General features: G+C 42.0%; 1 protein-coding gene across 1 annotated transcript in view; it reads left to right on the forward strand.

The window, feature by feature from the left end:
- Positions 1 to 18,649, forward strand: part of VMP1 (vacuole membrane protein 1) — a 1,640,696-nt gene that overhangs the window by 559,259 nt on the left and 1,062,788 nt on the right. The gene's annotated exons all lie outside the window — the stretch shown is intronic.

Here is an 18,649-nt window from a genome sequence, read left to right on the forward strand (position 1 = left end):
AAGGTATTGAGTGTAAAGAGTTACAAGATTTGGTACATGTCTCTGAACAAGTGGGTAAGCATTCTTTGCAATGTGGTTTTGATGCTGTACAGGCCTCGTCTAGGGTGGCTGCCACTGGGTCAGTTCTTCGCAGGCACGCCTGGCTGAGGGATCAGAATTTATCTGACCATGTTAAGACAAGGATTTTAGATGCTCCTTTACAATCTGATGTGTTGTTTGGTTCACCTGTTGAGGCAGTCTTAAAGAAAATGGAAGACAAGGCTAAGTCTATGCAGACTGTTAAAGATTTTTTGCAGGTTCAGCCTCCGAAGTTTAGTAGAAATTGGCCTACCAAGGGGTGGACGTATCCTTCTTATGATTCCCAGTCTAGGGGTAGGTCTAGACGTGGTAGGGGCAGAGCTCAGGGCTCTTTCAGGCCTAGAACAGGGAGTTCACCTGCACAGTCTTCAGGTGAGGGCAGGGGTCAGTCCTTTCGTAAACAGACCCAATGACCTACCTTTTCAGCTGCCAGAGCCTTCTCGTCTGGCAGCACCTTTGGGAGGAAGGTTGGCACTTTTCAAGGAAAATTGGAGTTTAATTACCCAAGACAGATGGGTATTGGATATCATACACCAAGGTTACAGGTTTTATTTCCATACCTTGCCTCCTTTCAAAGGCATGCCAGACGTTCCTCCTCAGCAAAGAATAGAGGCTCACAAACAGATTTCTCTGCTGCTCCAAATAGGGGCCATACAACCGGTCCCTCTGTCAGAAGTGGGCCTAGGATTTTATTCTCGCCTGTTCCTAGTACCAAAGAAGGGGAACACGTGGAGACCAATTTTGGATTTATCTATCCTCAACACTTATCTGGACATTCCCAAGTTCAAAATGTTGACGTTACAACAGCTTTTACCTCTGCTGGGCAAAGATCACTGGATGGTGACTCTGGATCTCAAGGAGGCTTACCTTCATGTTCCTATCAGGCTAAGTTGCAGGAAGTATCTACGTTTTCGGGCTGGGACTTCTCATTATCAGTTCTCTGCATTGCCCTTTGGCTTATCTACTGCGCCCAGAGTGTTCACGAAGGTTCTGGCTCCAGTGATAGCTTTCTTCAGGCTAAGAGGAATACAGATCTATCCTTATTTGGACGATTGCCTGATTCTGGCTCAAGGAAAGGATGAACTTCTTCATCATCTACACTATGTGATAGCAGTGCTAAGATGCCTGGGGTATTCTGTGAACGAAATAAAGTCCAGTCTAGTACCCTCTCAGGACATGTGCTTTCTGGGTGTGAGACTGAATACAGCATCCCAGATGGCCTTTTGACCCCGGACAAACAAAAGAATCTTTCTCTTTACTTCCATCAATTGTCTCATCAGTCCAGGCTGACTGCAAGGACAGTCCTTCAAGCCTTGGGGTTCATGGCATCTTGTATTCTGGTGCTTCCCAATGCCAAACTGCATATGAGGAAGCTACAATGGTATCTCAACAATGTATGGACACAGCACTGCCATGATATGGACACTGTCATTCAGATAATACCTTGCATTCAAAAGGAATTTTTGTGGTGGGCTCAGGAATGTCACCTAAACAAGGGACTCTCTGTGACCCGGCCAGAGGCGAGTCAGATTCTAACGACAGATGCCTCAGACAAAGCTTGGGGAGCTCATCTAAATGGAAAGTGGATACAAGACACGTGGTCTGCCAGACTTCTACATCTACATATCAACTTGAAGGAGATGTTAGCAGTCCAATTTGCATTGATAGCTTTCAAGGATTTACTTCTTCCAGGGCAGGTGTTGATTCTAACAGACAACACAACTGTCATGTGGTACATCAACAAGCAAGGGGGAACACATTCTTATCCTCTGTGCAGACAAGCAATGATTTTGTGGGAGACTGCTCTCAGTTTACAGCTAAATCTTCAGGCAAGGTTTCTGCCGGGAGCACAGAACTCCTTAGCAGATGTGTTAAGCAGACAAATAATGGATCCCCACGAGTGGAAATTGGATCCTCATGTTTTTCAGAAATTGACAGTGTCATGGGGAACTCCAGACATAGATCTGTTCGCTTCTCCACTAAACTACCAGCTGCCAAAGTTTTGCACAAAAAGTTTTCATCCCACAGCCTGGAAAGTGGATGCTCTTTCATTCAATTGGAGCAATCTTCATGTGTATGCCTTTCCACCTCTGCCTCTCCTCCCAAAGGTACTTCTGAAGGTCAGACAGGACAAGCCAAAGATGATTTTAATAGCTCCAGATTGGCCTCGACAGCACTGGTACACACTACTGAGAAGTCTGGTACGGGAGCCTCCATGGCCTTTACCTTCGATTCCACACCTGCTGTCTCAGGAGAACAGTCATTTACTCAATGTCAAACTTCACTCTCTTCACCTGACAGCCTGGCATATTCTGTTTTAAACCCTGGAGGGTCTCAGCTTCCACAGCAAGTTTTGAATGTTATTTTGGAGGCCAGAAGGCCTAGTACAAGGAAAGTGTACGCAGATAAATGGAAGAGATTTTTATTTTGGAGTGCAGCAAAAGCATTTGATGTTTCTAAGCCTAATTTAAGTGTGGCTGTTCAATATCTTACTGAGTTACTGGACAAAGGTTTGTCCTTCTCTTCTATTAAGATTCATGCTGCAGCAATTTCTGCTCACTATGACTGTGACCCACCATTGTTTTCTCATCCTTTGTTTAAGCAATTCCTTAGAGGGGCAAAGAATATAAGACCCCCACGGAGAGCTCCTACTCCTGCTTGGGATCTCAATTTTGTGTTGGAGAAACTCACTCTACAACCTTTTGAGCCTGCAGCTACTGCTGAGTTTAAATATTTATCATGGAAGACTGCTTTTTTGTTGGCCATTACCTCTGCGAGAAGGGTTTCTGAATTACAGGCCCTTATGGCAGTTGAGCCTTTCTTAATTTTCCATAAGGATAGGGTATCTTTGCGTACTAATCCTTCCTTTATGCCTAAAGTGGTTTCTAGTGTGGCTTTAAACCAAACTATTCATTTGCCTACCTTTTATGTGAACCCCCAAAATAAAGGGGAAAAGATTTTGCACACTTTGGATATACACAGGCAGTTGCGATATTATTTGAGCAGAACTAAAGGGTTCAGGCAGTCTCAGCAGTTATTTGTTTCTTTTGCTTTGAGTTCTCAGGGCAAGCCTGTGTCAAAACAAACTATTTCTAAGTGGATTGGGTTGTGTATTGCTTTCTGTTATTCCCATCATGGTAAGGAGATTCCAGCTGGGATTAGGCCTCATTCCACTAGGGCTACTGCCACTTCTACAGCCTTTCTAAGGGGGGTAGCAACTAAAGATATTTTGGAGGCTGCTACTTGGAGTTCAGTGCATACTTTCTCTAAGCATTATCACCTTCCTCTTTACTCTAAATCGAGGGCTGGTTTTGCCACTGCAATTTTACAGGGCATTTTGGCAGCTCCTCCTGCTTTTTAGTTGTGCCAACCTCCCTTTTCTCTGCTTTGGGATTCTACCCAAGTGTAAGGACTGCAGCAATGTGAGATGAAGAACATAGTACAGTTTTGTACCTACCATAAATGTAGATGTTCGAAGATCCACATTGCTGCAGTCCAATTTACCCTCCCTCCTTCCCCTCTGTAGTTAGAGGCGGTTGTGTGGTGTGGGTTGTACATATTGTAAATATTGTATATATTGTACATATAGTTAGTACACAGGTGTTTGGTTGTTTTTGGTTGTCTTTTGGTTTTGACCTTTCTGTTTAGGGTCTTCTGACATCTGGGGCAAGAAAAGACTGAGGATATGACGTCGGTCATGCGCATATGTACCCTGACGTCCTGATGTCAGTCTTATGCGCCTTGACCGACGTCAGCCTAATACTTTGATATTCGGGCCGACCGAGGACAGCGGACTACCCAAGTGTAAGGACTGCAGCAATGTGGATCTTCGAACATCTACATTTATGGTAGGTACAAAACTGTACTTTTCCTATGTCATTTATCATTGGTATATGAGACTAGTGAGACTTATGGGTCTGTAGCTTCCAGGGTGTGTACATGGCCCACCTTTGTGCAGAGGGATGACTGTTGCTATTCTCCATTCATGAGGCTTAAAGCCTGTTTGGAGGCTACAGTTAAATAGCAGGTTTCAGAGGGCCTGATAGGTCATGTTTCATGATATTTATTTATTTTTATTGACATTTGATACCGGGAAAGTCCGACTGGGTAGAAGTCTATTTTCAACGGAGGCCTGAGGAGAAAAGCTCCAAATTAATACAAAACATTCTAAGAAAAATTATGCAATCATCAAAAAATAAAACAAAACTATTTGCAGTTTAAGTAATTATAACAAATTAGACATAAAAACATTGGTTAAGAATCAGTAAAAGGTATATGACAATCATTTAATATTTAGAGAAATTTTAGACAGTTTGTCGAGAATATAAAACTAAGTTAGTCTAATCTAAACAGAAATTGCACTATGAAATAGGGGAAAACAAGTTTATGGTATATTTAGAGAGAGTCAGGGAAGAAAATTAGATAGCAGTAAGGAGGTATAAAGAATGTAAAGCTACTTGTTCACATGAAGAGAGAGAGTTTATCCTGGTTTTGAGCATGAATAGAGCCAGATTTTAGTTAGTAATTCTTTCAGAGTGGTTTTAAAAGATGGGAGGGAAGGTATAGACTTGATGGATACAGGTGAGGAGTTCAGGCCTTAGCAACCTTGTAAATGTACAGACGGTGCCCATCATATTTGCTAGGTCTATAGACAGACACCAGTTTTTGGTCACTGGATTACTATGACCAACTGGGAACATAGTTGTGTAGAGTGGTTTTTTACTGCTGGACAAGGCAGGTGGATGCTGGATAATTTTATAGGTAGTAAGAAGTTGTGTATATGTTAGTTGATGTGACAGTTCTAACTAATTTAGGCTTTTCATTGCTGTACAGTGGTGGGCTCTGAAAGGGCTATGTGCTGCAAGTTTAGCAACTTTGTTATAGAATTGTTCAAGTTTTAATTTTTGTGAAGCCTGGAGGTTAGTAAGGATGGGATGGGGAGGGGATAGGTAGTGGCAAGTGTAGTTTTAGTTGTGCCAATGAGAAGGTTTTTAGCTACTGGGATATTGTCCGGGCCCACTAATGCAGTATTCTTGGTCTTGGAGAGAAAGCATTGAGGACCTGTTCTCTATTGATAGGGGGAGTTATACTTGATTATATTTCCTGAGGTGAGGTTGAAGAGGAGAGGGATAAAGTTAGAGCTGAATTTGTTGGCCAGTACGTTTATTGTATATTTTTGCTCAGTATAAGTGACTCCATTAACGATGAGCTCTGCACACAATGGTATATTGCCTTTGAGGTTGCGGGCATACCTAAAGAATGTCTTGTGGTTCTCCTTGGCTTGGGAGGCAAAATATACTGTAAAGTTGGCTTTGGTAGACTTTATTTGTCCTCCAGGTTTTTTTATTTTGTGAGTGCTTTTATCCTGCTGGGTGCTACAGCTTCTAATTTTTGCCACAATTTTCTTCCTTGTGTTATACAGCCTATTGATGTTGAGATTCCACCAGAACACCTTGTTTTTTTAGTTAGTTCTGTACTTCTTCCTTGTGAGTGCAGCTGCCTCTATGCATCTATTAATATGCTTGTATGTGGTTTCTGTGAATAGTCTTGCATAGGCAGCAGTGTTCTCAGGGTTTATGGAGGCTTGAAATTTTGCCAGATTGTCACTTAATAGGGCGTTAGCCTAAGAGTAGTTCCTAAACATCCCAGGGTTAGCTGAGGTTCTGGGTTTTCTTTTTACTTCAAAGGAAATCATTTTGTGGCTGACCTTATCAGAGAAGACATTACACCAGAGTGTGTGCAGTACTCTCCCATATTACTAAGGACTAGTGTGTTTGCACCCTTAGCCGGCATATTGACAGTCTGGTTGAGGGAGTTTGTGTTTACAAAATCCAGTAATCTCTGTGCCTGCACATTTTGTGTTGCATATGATTTCCATTTAATAGTGGAGTAATTAAAATCGCCCATGAATATGGTATTGGGTTGGATAGTGAGTGTTAATATTGTCCTTTCAGGGCATAGCCTCTTTCTCACTCTTTTTGTTTTTGGCAGGAAAGCTTTAAAGAGCTTGGTGGCCAAATTTGTAATTTAGTCATCTCATTTTTGGCAGGATTTAACCCATATAGCTACTTCAGCAGTGGGGATTATTCAAACATCTACTGATATGGTAAGTTTACTTGTACAACTGTACTTTGTTTTGCTTTCCAGAAGCCATTTCAACATAACAAATTTCACTTCCTTATCAACTTGCTGATCTAAAAATCAGGAAATCTTCATTAATGCAATGACTCCTCTTCATCTCCTCAAAGGGTAACGTGTAAACTATTGCACTCTAGTGCCTCTGCCAACAAGCCTTCAGTTTTGTGTATTTTACCTTTGGCTGTTTCAATATTTTATTACTTTTGATGGTGGTTATCCACTAACATGAGTAAACTGCCTGAGAATATCCCATCCATAGCAGATTATGTTCCTCCAGTATAAGGTGATTTTCCTGCAAAAGAACAATGGTAGGTCTCTTGAGTAAATATAAAACATTTGATTCTCTTCCCTGGACCTCCTAACCCATTAACATTCCACTGTGATGTCTTGTATATCAGTGTTAAGTACTTGATGTATGTTCTTTGCCTTACTGTTTAATAGCCGCTACTGTCTATGATGACTTCTGCATGCAAATGGGACAAAGGTCTTAAATTAGATACCCATAGAAAGGACAGCCTGCTCAAACAACCCTAATGAATTAAACTGTCACCTCTCTAGTTTCAGCCAAACGGAGGCTGCCGTCTTATGAAAGCCCAAGCTTTTCACTGACTCTACCAAGCAATAGTTTCTGTATTTTTAGGAGCACTCTGATTAATCAGTTGTTTCATTCAGACTATCCAATTACTGATATCTGCAACAAATTCAAGCACACCATTTTTAAAAATTCTTAATTGATATTAACTTAATAACTAAACAATAATTTACGACAGTAAAAATAGATTTTTTTTTTCCATTGAGAAGGCTATTTGCCTGTGTTAAGATAAAAGGAGGGAGGATGAGACAACATAGCCAACCTGGCCATGAGATATTGACCACAAGCTCCTCAATACACATCATAATATCATTGCCCCCCCCCAATTCATTTATATAAAATTCAGAATGCAGTCCACTCTTCCCTAATCATGCGATCTGAAGATGTATTCTGACAGTAGTTTACCACTTGACTACTGTGATCTACTTTGCTCAGGACTTCAAACAGCCTGATAGAAAAGTAAACTTCAACTCAGAAGTATACGTCTCCAATTGGCTGAGTTTCAATATTAATACAAGATGATAAAGTCTAGTCTTTTGCTCAAAACTCAGAGATGTGAGAAAAAAGCTTTTTATTTAATTTCTGTTTAAATATTGTAAGTTGCACTTATAGTGACCTGTATGCTGGTACTATTTTTGTACTAATGTGCTTTTTGTCTGTTTATCCATTTGCATTTTTTAGTTTGTTCTAGGACCTTAATTTTGTAGCTTCATTTGTAGTTGTGTGAAGATTATATATTACGGCAACATTTTAGCATTGTTTATACATTATACTGCATTTCTCTTTCAGTAAGTAGAATTACATGTAAAGTTTGGCTTTTTTTTTAATTTTGAACCTATCTGGACAATCTTGTAGCATGTTTCACAGTTGTGGCAAGACTTTAATCTGCTTTCATATTTGAGCCTAGTCATTTATTACAGCATTACTAGTGAATTTCTGTGTGGTCTGGTGCTTTAGTCTGTGATGGCATTGCATTAGTGGCAGTGTAGTGAATTCTGCTCCAGGAGTTGTGCTTCAGTACTTTTTATTGCTGTGTATACCTGCTTAAAGTTGCATTACAGTGCCTTTCTGTTTACCTTGTTGCTGTTTTTCCCTGTTGTCTGCTCTAGCCCCAACTGAAGCATAAAGCTAAAATTTTCTGAAATTCTAAAAACGGGACTTGAGCTCCATTATTGCCTTTGATTGATTGCCTCCCTCTCTAGCAAGGCTGCTATATTTAGCACAAAGCTACATCCACCCAAGACATTTTGCTCAAGTCTTTGAGAGGTGTGAGATACAAACATTTCAGCAAAAGGAAATAATGCTTTTCATTTAAATTCTGTTTAAATATTCTCAGTTGCACTAGTGATTTGTGTGGTAATACTTTTTTTGTACTTGTCTGTTTTTTGTCCATTTATCTGCTCACATTTTTTAGTTTATTCTGGGACTTAAGTCTTGTAGCTTCATTTGTAGTTGTGTAAAGATTCTGTATTTACTGCAAGATTTTAGCATTGTTTATACATCATACTACACTTTTATTTCTATAAGTAGAATTACATGTAAAAGTAGCTTTGTTTTGTTTTTTGAACAAAATCTGGACAGTTGTGTAGCTTCTTTCACAGTTGTTCTGGGACTGTGATCTGCTGACGGATTTGATCCTCATTGTCATTTATTACAGCAGTACTGGTAAATTTCTGCATGGCCTGGTGATGCCTTAGTCTGCTAGATTTGCAGTAGTGGCAGCATTGTGAATTCTGCTCCAGGGTTTGTGCTTTTAGTTAGGATTTATGCTTCAGTAGTTTTTATAGCTGTATATACCTGCTTAAAGTTGCATTTACAGTGCTTTTCTGTTTACCTTGTAACTGTTTTCTCCTATTCTTTAAGTCTGTCCCACCCCCCACTGAGGCATTAAGCTAAACATTTTTGAAATTCTAACCACAGGACTTGAACTTCAGTTTGATTTTTTTCTCCAACCCTCGCCTCACATCCTTTTCTTGTGTTTTTAAAAAGCTGTGTGTCTGTGTTTCCACCCTTTGTGGTAATCTGACTTCCAAAGTCCCTCCCCTCTTTCATTTCTATTGTTTTTTTGTGCAACTTAAGTACTTTCCCACCCATTGTTTTCCATGTAGCCATGATACTAAGTGCCCACCAAGCAAACCAATATTGTGCATGAGGAAGCCTCCCCTACTATAAATTGTCTCCTGCTCATTTTCTTAGAGCCACATCTGGCTCATTTTCCCAGAGTTCCCATCTGCTTGGCACCCTAACCACAAACTGAGGGGGTCTTGAGTTAATCCTGCTTCATCCTTGGCAGATGAAATTTATTTTACTGCTTTGCACATCAGTTAACTGTTTAAAGTGCTTTATTTTACTTTATTAGTTGATTTTGCCTTTAAATCATTCTAAATATCCCTAATACTTGCAACTGCCTTGTCAATTTAGTTTGTTTTGTTGTACCATTACACTTGCAAGCAGTCTTTCCTGATGTTATTACATCAAGAGGTTAACAGTGTCCTGAACAGACGGAAATGCCCAGAAAGTAAATTTTATCTGTAAAACTTCCTCTAGAACTCAAACCTGCAACATCTGATGTCATCCTTTTCATATTTCCTCACCAGTGTTTTCAGATCTGATCCTCTGATCCGACTTGGCCGCATATATTTGACTTTGGATCTGACTCTTGAGCTCCTGCCTCTACCCACAATGCCCTACTCCATTCCCGTTGCCTTCCATCTTGTTTGCCATCACCATGGCTAAACATAGGTTCCAATCTCGAGCATAGTAAGCATTTTTTTCTTATAATATTCACCAGCTTACTTTGTAAACCTTTCTAAAAATTTGTAGTTTATATCATAAGGGGTGTAAGCCAAACACAATCTTCATTTTTCACTGACATTAGGACTTCTTGTGCTTTTTTCCTTTATTTCTGCTCAGATTTTGAGTAGTCTCACTACCATTGTTTGTACCTTTTTCCTCACCTTTTTAGTATTCTCTGGTATAAAATACCTAGCATTCTTTTTCGCCTAATTTCTTATGCTGTTTTATCTATTAAAAAAAAATAGTAGTAGCAGCTGTAATTTAGTTTCTTGGTTGTTGTGAACGTTTCTTCTTTAGCTCTGTGATATTCACCTTGGCCATGATGGAGAAATCAACTGGCTTTAAAAAGTGCACTTCTTATGGGCATAACATCTCAAACTCTGATGCCCACAAGAAGTCTGTGTATTGTCTAGGACCAGATCATCTTGACATGGCCTGTTCCATTTGCACGTTATCGGACAGGCACGATAAACTGATTCTAAAAGAGTTGCTTCTTGCATCTTCTGGGGCTCAAACCCCCTCAAAAACATCCAAATCCATTTCTTTGGATGTCAGGAAGAGATCTCCTCTGAAGTCCCCAAGAGTTTCTTCAGAGCTGCTGGGGAAAAAAAAATCAGGAAAATTTTGGACCCAGCCACCTCGGATCTGAAAAATCTTGGGCCATCCCCGGATCCAAAGCCTTCATAGGATCAGAAAGATTCATCTCCTGTTATCATTTTCACCCTTACCATCTACTTCTTCTCTGGATCCAAAGTCTTTGGATCCGAGAACCAGTTCAGTCCATAGAATCCGTATGCCAGAGTATGCACTAAAACCTGTTTCCCCCTTCTTTTCCCACTCAACTTTTTTAGACTCGGAAGAAACACTCTCGACCCACTTCCACGGCACCTTTTAGGTCTTCCAGAAATATGTCAGAGGTGGCTATGGATATAATGATGCGTAAATTCCTCAGACCTCCGATCCAGATGGGGGGTTTTCCATCTCCGTCCCCTTCTATATCCATAAATGCACCTACGGAGAACATGGTTTCTCCTTCTCCAATCTGATCTGTGGTTTCTGAGACCCAGGATCTGAGATCCCCCAGAGTTTTGGCATCTGATCTGAGGATATTTCCTTCTACTCTAACGAATTCTCTGACTCCATTCCAATACTGTTGGATCAGTGCAGATCTCAGAGCCGAGATTTCAGCGCTGGGTCCAAGGGGTTGGGGTCAGCTTTATATTTGTTGGTTATGTCCCTCTCTCTCCGTGCTTTGGCCCTGGATGGCTTGGATGCAAGTTTCTCCCTGAGGCTTGGATTCAGGGGTGGCCCTAACCTGCCTCCTTTGGAAGCTTTGGCTCGTGGATGGGGGAATAGGTTTTCCCTGGGCCCTCAGCATTCATGGTGGTAGAGAGGGCTTTTTTTGTTCATAGAGAACTCTTGCCTCATGTCCCTGATCCTATCCCCTACCCCTCATTGGCTCTGAGCTTTGACTGCATCAGACCTACTCCACAGGGACAGCCAGTTCCAGTTGGTCTCCAGACAGTTCCACTAGAGGAACTTCCACTCTCTTCCGATACCTCACCTGAATATCCCACAAAGGAGGTTCATCAGAAGAGGATGTGTCAGAGGAGGCACATGGACTCTCCCATGGAGTCTCTCACTGAAGACACCAATTTTGATGAGGGAGAAGGATCCCCCAAATCATCACCTGATAACACCTCATTTGGAAATATCCAGGAAATCCTTAAGCAAAAAGGTGGTTGGTTATCCCAAACTTCTCCTCCTGATGAATCAGTATTCCTGGAGGTTTTTGGTGCTGGACCATCTATGTTTTGGGTCTACCACCTGGTGGATGACCTTATTGACCTGGTTTCCCATCTGGCATGGAAGGAGCTGGACACCTTCAAACCTATACCCTAGTCCCTGGACAAATTTTTAGCTCCCCCCTCGGACTGCCGTTACTGGAGCAAAGGAGTCCTGAATAATGCTGTGGTGGCGGCGGTGGCAGCCACTATGAAAGAGCTAGCAGCTCTTTTGTCCATCGGCCAAACAGGGAATTCAGAGCATTTGAAAGATTCGGAAAACGAGTGTTTGCCTCAGCCACCTTCACCCTGAGGTCATTTAACAATTTGGCACATTTTACTAGGCTTCTAAGATATTTGATTAAGGAACTATCAAACTCCCTCTCTGAGTCCATGTCTATTGAGGACTTCCTCTCAGCTGGCCACTCTCTTATCTACTTCAAATGCGTCAATGAAACTAATCTCTCACACAGCTGAGAGTGTCTCACGAACCGCTGGTTCAGGTATTGCCTTATGGAGATACACCTGGATGCAACTTTGAGAGTTTGTGGAACCCTTTAAGATGTCTTTTATTGATGACCCTTTCAATGGCACTTCCTTGTTTAGGCCATCTGTTAAAGATGCACTTACCATAAGTGAGAGGGATGGAAAAAACATGTCTGCCTTAGGAATCAACTTTTCTACCCCTCAACAGACCTTCTCCTGAAAACAGAGAGGTGGTAAGATGATGTGGTTCCCTAATCCTCAGGGACCTTTCCAGGATTTGCGTGGGGGAGCACTTCCTCCAGATGCAGAGGAGGAAATTTTAATGGCAAACATTGCCCTAGAGGCAGAGGTTACCTACAGAACCAGGGATTTAGAGATTCTTTTTTGGACAGGCCCTATCAGCACTCCTGAAACACTGCCCAACTGTTCTTCTCTGAAGGCAGTCGGTGGTCATTTCTCTTTGCACCTAGATGCCTGGAAAATTATCACAAAATGTTTATGGGTGCTAAGAATAATATCCAGAGGTTACTATATTCCCTTTTCCTTTCTTCCTCATGGTCGCAGGAAGAAACTTCCTGATGTTCCACCCAGTCAGAGAAAGGAAGCAGCATAAGAAATAGTAAAGCTGCTACAAAAAAGTCATCCAGATGGTCCCACCAGACTAGATAGGATTCAGAACTTACTCATGCTTTTTTAGTGCCAAAGAAGACAGGGAACCTTAGACCAGTTTTGGATCTAAGAGTTTTGAACCAGTTTGTGAAGAAGGCAAAGTTCAAATGGTCAAGGTTCAGTCCATCCTGCTATTTCTGCAGACGGATGACTGGATGTGCTCCATAGACTTTCAGAGTGGGTACTATCACATAAAAATAGACAATCTCAGAGATTTCTTCACATTTGGATGGGAGCCAGTCATTACCAATTCGGGGTTTACTATTAAAATTTTGTGTTTGAGATGTCCCCAGGTGGAAAATTCAAAACACAGATGTTCGAATTTTCACCTGGCAGAACATCTGAATGTCCGAAAGTTTATATTAGTGAATGCACTGTGTATTCACTAATATAAATGCAAAGAACTGTACAGAGATTGCAGTATAGTACGGTTTGGGAAATTCATCCCTTTTCTCACTATAGTGCGATCTTGGAGTTGGAATATATAGTTAGCAGGGGGTGCAGGGGGCTTGCCCCCTTGCAAAAATGTGATGTTAGGTATAGAAGTTTACTTTACGTGAGCTCCTATACTGACATCACATGATGTTTTTGAAAACAATGTTGAATCTGCTGAATTTGATCAGCGGATTCGACATTGTGACTTGTTCTATTTTTTGGTTTTCGCTGTTTACTTTCAATATGTCTGTCGAAAAATTTTTTGACATTTGACCTATTGATAGTAAACCCCAATTCAGAGCTCTGCCCTTTGGACTCATCACAGCCCCCATGGTGTTTACAAATGCATGGCAGTAGTGGCAGCTCACTTGAGGCTCAAGGGATTCCAGGTGTTTCCATATCTAGACAGTTGGCTCCACACCGCCCCATCCAGGCATCAACTCCTGCAAGCCAGGGGCCATTTGCTTCAGATTTGCGAAACCTTGGGCATTTCAGTCAAGTATTATCAAATCTCAGCTTGCTGCAGTGCAAAGCCTGGAATTCATCTGAACACTTCTGAATACTACGACTCAGGTGACATCTTTACCTCTCCACTGCATTGTTTCTTTTCAATATCAAGTACAGGATATTCTCTCTCATCCTCATCCTCCAGCAATGTCAGTGCTGTGGTCACTGGAGTTGATGTCTGCTGCCATAGTATTGCTTCCCTACACCCCATTCTTTATGCGAATTCTCCAGTGTACTGTAGCTGTACGGTAGTCAATTCTGCATCAACCACTCTCCTTTCACATAAAACCACCCCGATCTGTATACGCCACATTTGTTGGTGGATTTAGTCCGACAACTTTTTTCTGGGCAGACCCTTTATTTTTCAAGTTCATTTACCACAGTGACCACAGACACCTCCCAAATGGGGTGGGGATGGGGGGCATTTCTTGGGAAGGCCAGTCCAAGGGATGTGGTTTCCACAAGAGACCAAATTGCATATCTGTGTTCTGGACATGAGAGCAGTCCTTTTAGCACTGCAGGCATTTTAAGAGTCTCTTCCTCTGAAGCCTATTGCAGTTCAAACAGGCAATATGTCTTTAGCCTGGTACATCAACAAGCAAGGAGGAAGACCGATCCTACCCCTGTGCAATTTGGCCATGAGAGTGTGGGAATGGACGATCTCTTCAGACTGCTTTCTAATTGCAGTGCACATTCCAGGGAAAACCAACGTGCTGGCAGACAAAATGAGGTGATCTATTCTGATGCCTCACCAGTGGTTTCTCAACCAATCAGTAGCGAATTTGATCTTCAGGCGTTGGAGCCAACCTTGCTGTGACTTGTTTGCCTCCCTTCTCAAAATCAAATACAGCAAGTACTTTGCTCTGATCTCCCCTCAGGGTAGTCACCGAAAGACACTGCTTCACACTTAGCCCTCCTGTCTCCTTTATGCTTACCCTCCTCTTCCACTAATTCCAAAGTTGTTACAGAAAGCAAGCAGGCTGAAGAGCTGTGTAATCCTCATTGCCCCCTTCTGGCAAATTTTGTTCCCCTTCCTGCGGTCTCCGGAGCCTTGTCAGGATCTCCTGTCTCACCCATCGGGGATTCAGCATCTCAGCCTTCTAGCCCTAGCTGGGGGCTCTGTCCCACTGATGAGGAAGAATGAGTAGGACATCATCAGATTTATCAGATATATATTCATCACAACTAAGGATCTGTGTTGTCCATTTTCATTCTTCCTCACCTTCCTTCCCATCTGCCCCCATCCTTTTCTTTTTTCTTCTGGAAGAACCTATTGGACTGTGTTTGAAACCTACTGCTCCTGGTTTGGGCCCTGTCTTTATTTCTGTCAACAAACTCGATCAGAGACAATGGGGAATGGAGTAGGGCATTATGGACAGAGGGTGAAGATAGAGAGTAGGGTCCAAAGTCTAGTATACGTAGCAGAGTTGGATCCAAGGATTGGATCTAAACCCATTGGTGGGGAAAAATGAAAATAGACTACACAGATGCCTAGTTACAGTGAGTACATAACTGATGATTAGTGTGGTTAAAACAAAGCCATTGCGTGGAGACAAGCTTAGAGCAGCTAGTTTGCACATTAGAAGACACTATTAGAATGTTAGCACAATCTAAACTAGTGTAATGCCAAACTCCAGAGAACACTCAAGAAGACCTCTGCATAACCCAGTCCATGACCTACAGCAGCACAACCAACTACAAATCCAGACAACAAAGTTATGCAATTTCCAAATGTCTCCATAGCCAGCTTTGTAGATATTGGCATCCTGAGACAATGTAGTAGTTGTATGTTAACAGACGACCATTTCATCTTAAAAAAAGTATGTGAGAGATGCACATGCACAGTTTCACTGGAGGCAAAAATCTTACTTACAAGGAAGGTTGTCAAGAGTGCACAGTACATCCACCACACACACAGACCAAGCTATGCTGGCACACTAGAAAGCAATCCACCCAAACATCATGGCCTTTCTAAGCCTATAAATGGTAAAGCCTATCCTCGGCAATCTCTAAAGCACTCATTAAAAGCAACACTAAACACCACAAATACTCCGACACCCAGTGGAGCCCCAAGAGCAAAGCCCATAAGGCAAGCCAACACATTACCCAGGACTTTTGGCATTGGGGACTCCATTGTATTACACACAGATGCCCCACTTACCAAACTTAGCAGAGAAAAGATCATGGTTAAATGCTTATCTGGAGCCAGGATCTGCCAAGTTATGCACACACTCAAGTGACTACACCACCTGTACCAGTATGATTCTGTCATAGTCCTTGTGGGGTTTAAAACATGAGACGTAATTGCCTGGAGAATATGAAGAGAGAGAGTGTTGATCTCACTGAATATTTGTCTTAGGCAGGTATGTGCCTTGTATTGAGAAACATTCTACCTTCACCAAGGATGATGCCACAGCGTGAACAAAAGATGACTGGCGTCAATAATTGGCCTAGTTTCTGGTATCTTTCTTGGGAGATTCAATATTTGTCAGCATAGGAGGACATGGCTAACAGACCATATTGCTGTGCAAAGGATGATTTGCACCCATCTCCCCCTAGGCTTCCAAATACTAACCATTATCCATCCCCCAGGCTTCCAAATATTGGCTAAAACTTTATCTACCTCCTTATTGCCTTTTTAGGCAGTGCCAAAATGACAAACCTGCTGACTTAACAAATAAAATCCTAAAGGTGTTACTACTCATTGCTGGGAGCCTAAACAAGAAACTACACACCTTATAAGCTCTCTTTACTCTGAAGTATAGACATCTGTGCCATTACCGAGACATGGTTTAAATCCACATAAAGTACTTCAGCCGGGCAAGGCTTCAGTGCCTTCCACACACATAGACCCGCAGCTGCACAGACAGGGACAGAAAATTGAGGGGTCTCAAGCTATATCAGCCGTAGGCATAACTCTAAGTTGGTTTGACAGGATGATGGACTGGAATTTATCTACATGCAAATCACCATAGACAAAGTCCCATAATGTATCCTAGCAAGCTGTAAGTCACCCTGTATGTCCCTGGAATCCCACAAGCTTGTACATAGACCTACTGGATGCACTCGCCATTAAACCAAATATCCTGTTCGTAACATATTTTAACTACGCCTCTGTATACTGGGAAACCTGCACTGCCTCATACTTGCAAACAAGAAGATTCCTGGACTGTATTAACAAAGATACCCTTGACCAGATAGTGTGCATACCCACCAGGGGTTCAAATGTACCACACCTGGTACTCACCAATATGGGGAGTGCTGCACCCCCCACATCCAGTGTCATTTCCTCACTAGTGAGGTCCGACCACAAAGCTGTGTCCTTTGAAATAAAAATCGACTTGGGTAACCCCAGCAAACCCTGTAACATTTATGAACTATCCCAAAGTAAAACTGCACCTTATTAAGTGATAGTTTCTCAAACTTAATGCCCCTCCCAACCCCAAGTTCCAAATAACCTATGTGGAATTGTTCACAGAGACCCTGTATAACCATGTAAATGGCTGTAAAGAGGCTGCAGTACCCACCAGAAGTAAGCATAAAACAAACTCTAAAAACAAATCACACTGGTGAAATCCTAACTTTAACAGGATATGTAACAAAAGGAAAAAAGTTATGGCTAAAATTAGGAAGAGCAATTCCCATAATGATAAGAAATCTCTAGTTAAACTAAATATGAAACTAAGAGGACTATTCAAGTCCAACAAGGCCAGTTACAAGGTCAAGATAGCCTTACAGGCTAAACAACAACCACAAGCTATGTCTGAAACCTCAAAGGCACCACATATCAGACTGGTGGTCAGTGGTGGCACATTCACTGAGCAGAGGAACATAAATTTGCTGGCAGACAAATTCAGCTCAAACTTCACCCCCCACGTTCCCCTGCCTCCTTCCATGAAATGTCTACTAGCATAACCCCTCCCAACTATTAACAGGGAGCAGGTCCTGGCATCAGTTTTAAACTGTAGCCCCAAAACAGGCTTTGCACGATGTTAATGAAAGACTGCAGCTGCAGTCCCACTTCACAAGGGTGGACCATCAGCTGACACTGGAAACTAGAGAGCTATTAGTGTGACTAGTCTAATATGCAAAGCCGTGGAGTAATTATGGAAATGAACAACAAAGACGTAGGCAACCTTCCAACACTGGACCCAACCCAGGTTCACTTTGTCATGGAGTGATCATGCCTATTAAACCTGGTGGACTTCTTTGAGAGTCACCAAGACAATCAATGAGGGGAAAATGGTGCATACTGCCTACCTGGACCTGGCCAAGGCATTCCATACAGCACCCACTCGGCTATAGTTGATAAATTCCCCATACTGGGCACAGACTCCTATGTAACTCACTAGATTGTCAGTTGGCTCACAGAAAGGACTCAGGAGTCAGGATTGGTGATACCTTCTCTGCTAAGAGACTGCTTCTATTTGACATCTAATTCTTGGAGGTAGAGGCTAATGTCAAGGGCCTTTGGTAAATCACAGTGCCACTTTATTTGGCCCTTGTCTGATCCATTATTGAGTATAATACTCCCTTCAGCATGTACCTGACTAAACATATGCAACAGTTGAAATGCCCACAAAAGTTCTTTACAGGGAGAGTCCAGGGTATAAACACATTGTCCTGTATGGATTGCCTTGAAGCCCTATCTCTCTACTCTTGTTTTCTACAGATTACTGAGAGATAAGCTGTGCCTGACATACAAGGTTCTCTCACATCCAAGTCTGATATACCCTTTGCACATTGAACACTATCAGAACCACTAGATCCAAGAATTTAATTTAAATTTTTTTTCTGACATAAATAAGACATGTTGGCAAGACAGATGTGTGTCTCAGAGGATCCCTATGTTGTGGAACAGGCTCCCCATCCATGTGAAGCAGAGTCCATCCATAACTCTAAGTGTAATCTTGATCAGTGGTTGAGAATTTGGAAATTCAACTCTGGTCTGGCCCCATGTCTCTGAGACAGTGGCAGACAATAATGTCCAAACTAAATACTCCCCCCACATAAGGTTTGGGAACTTCCTAACTAACATAACCCTTCTTAATGAATAGCCATGATATGTAGGACATGGTTAGGTTGGGGTGCACAGCTAGACTTGTAAAGGCCCTGGTGGTCATTTACCTAGTGTATAACTATTAACCTGACTACTCGTGAAATT

The sequence above is a fragment of the Protopterus annectens genome, chromosome 13.part0 (assembly GCF_019279795.1).
Source record: "Protopterus annectens isolate FY-2018-M chromosome 13.part0, PAN1.0, whole genome shotgun sequence".
Lineage (NCBI taxonomy): Eukaryota > Metazoa > Chordata > Ceratodontiformes > Protopteridae > Protopterus > Protopterus annectens.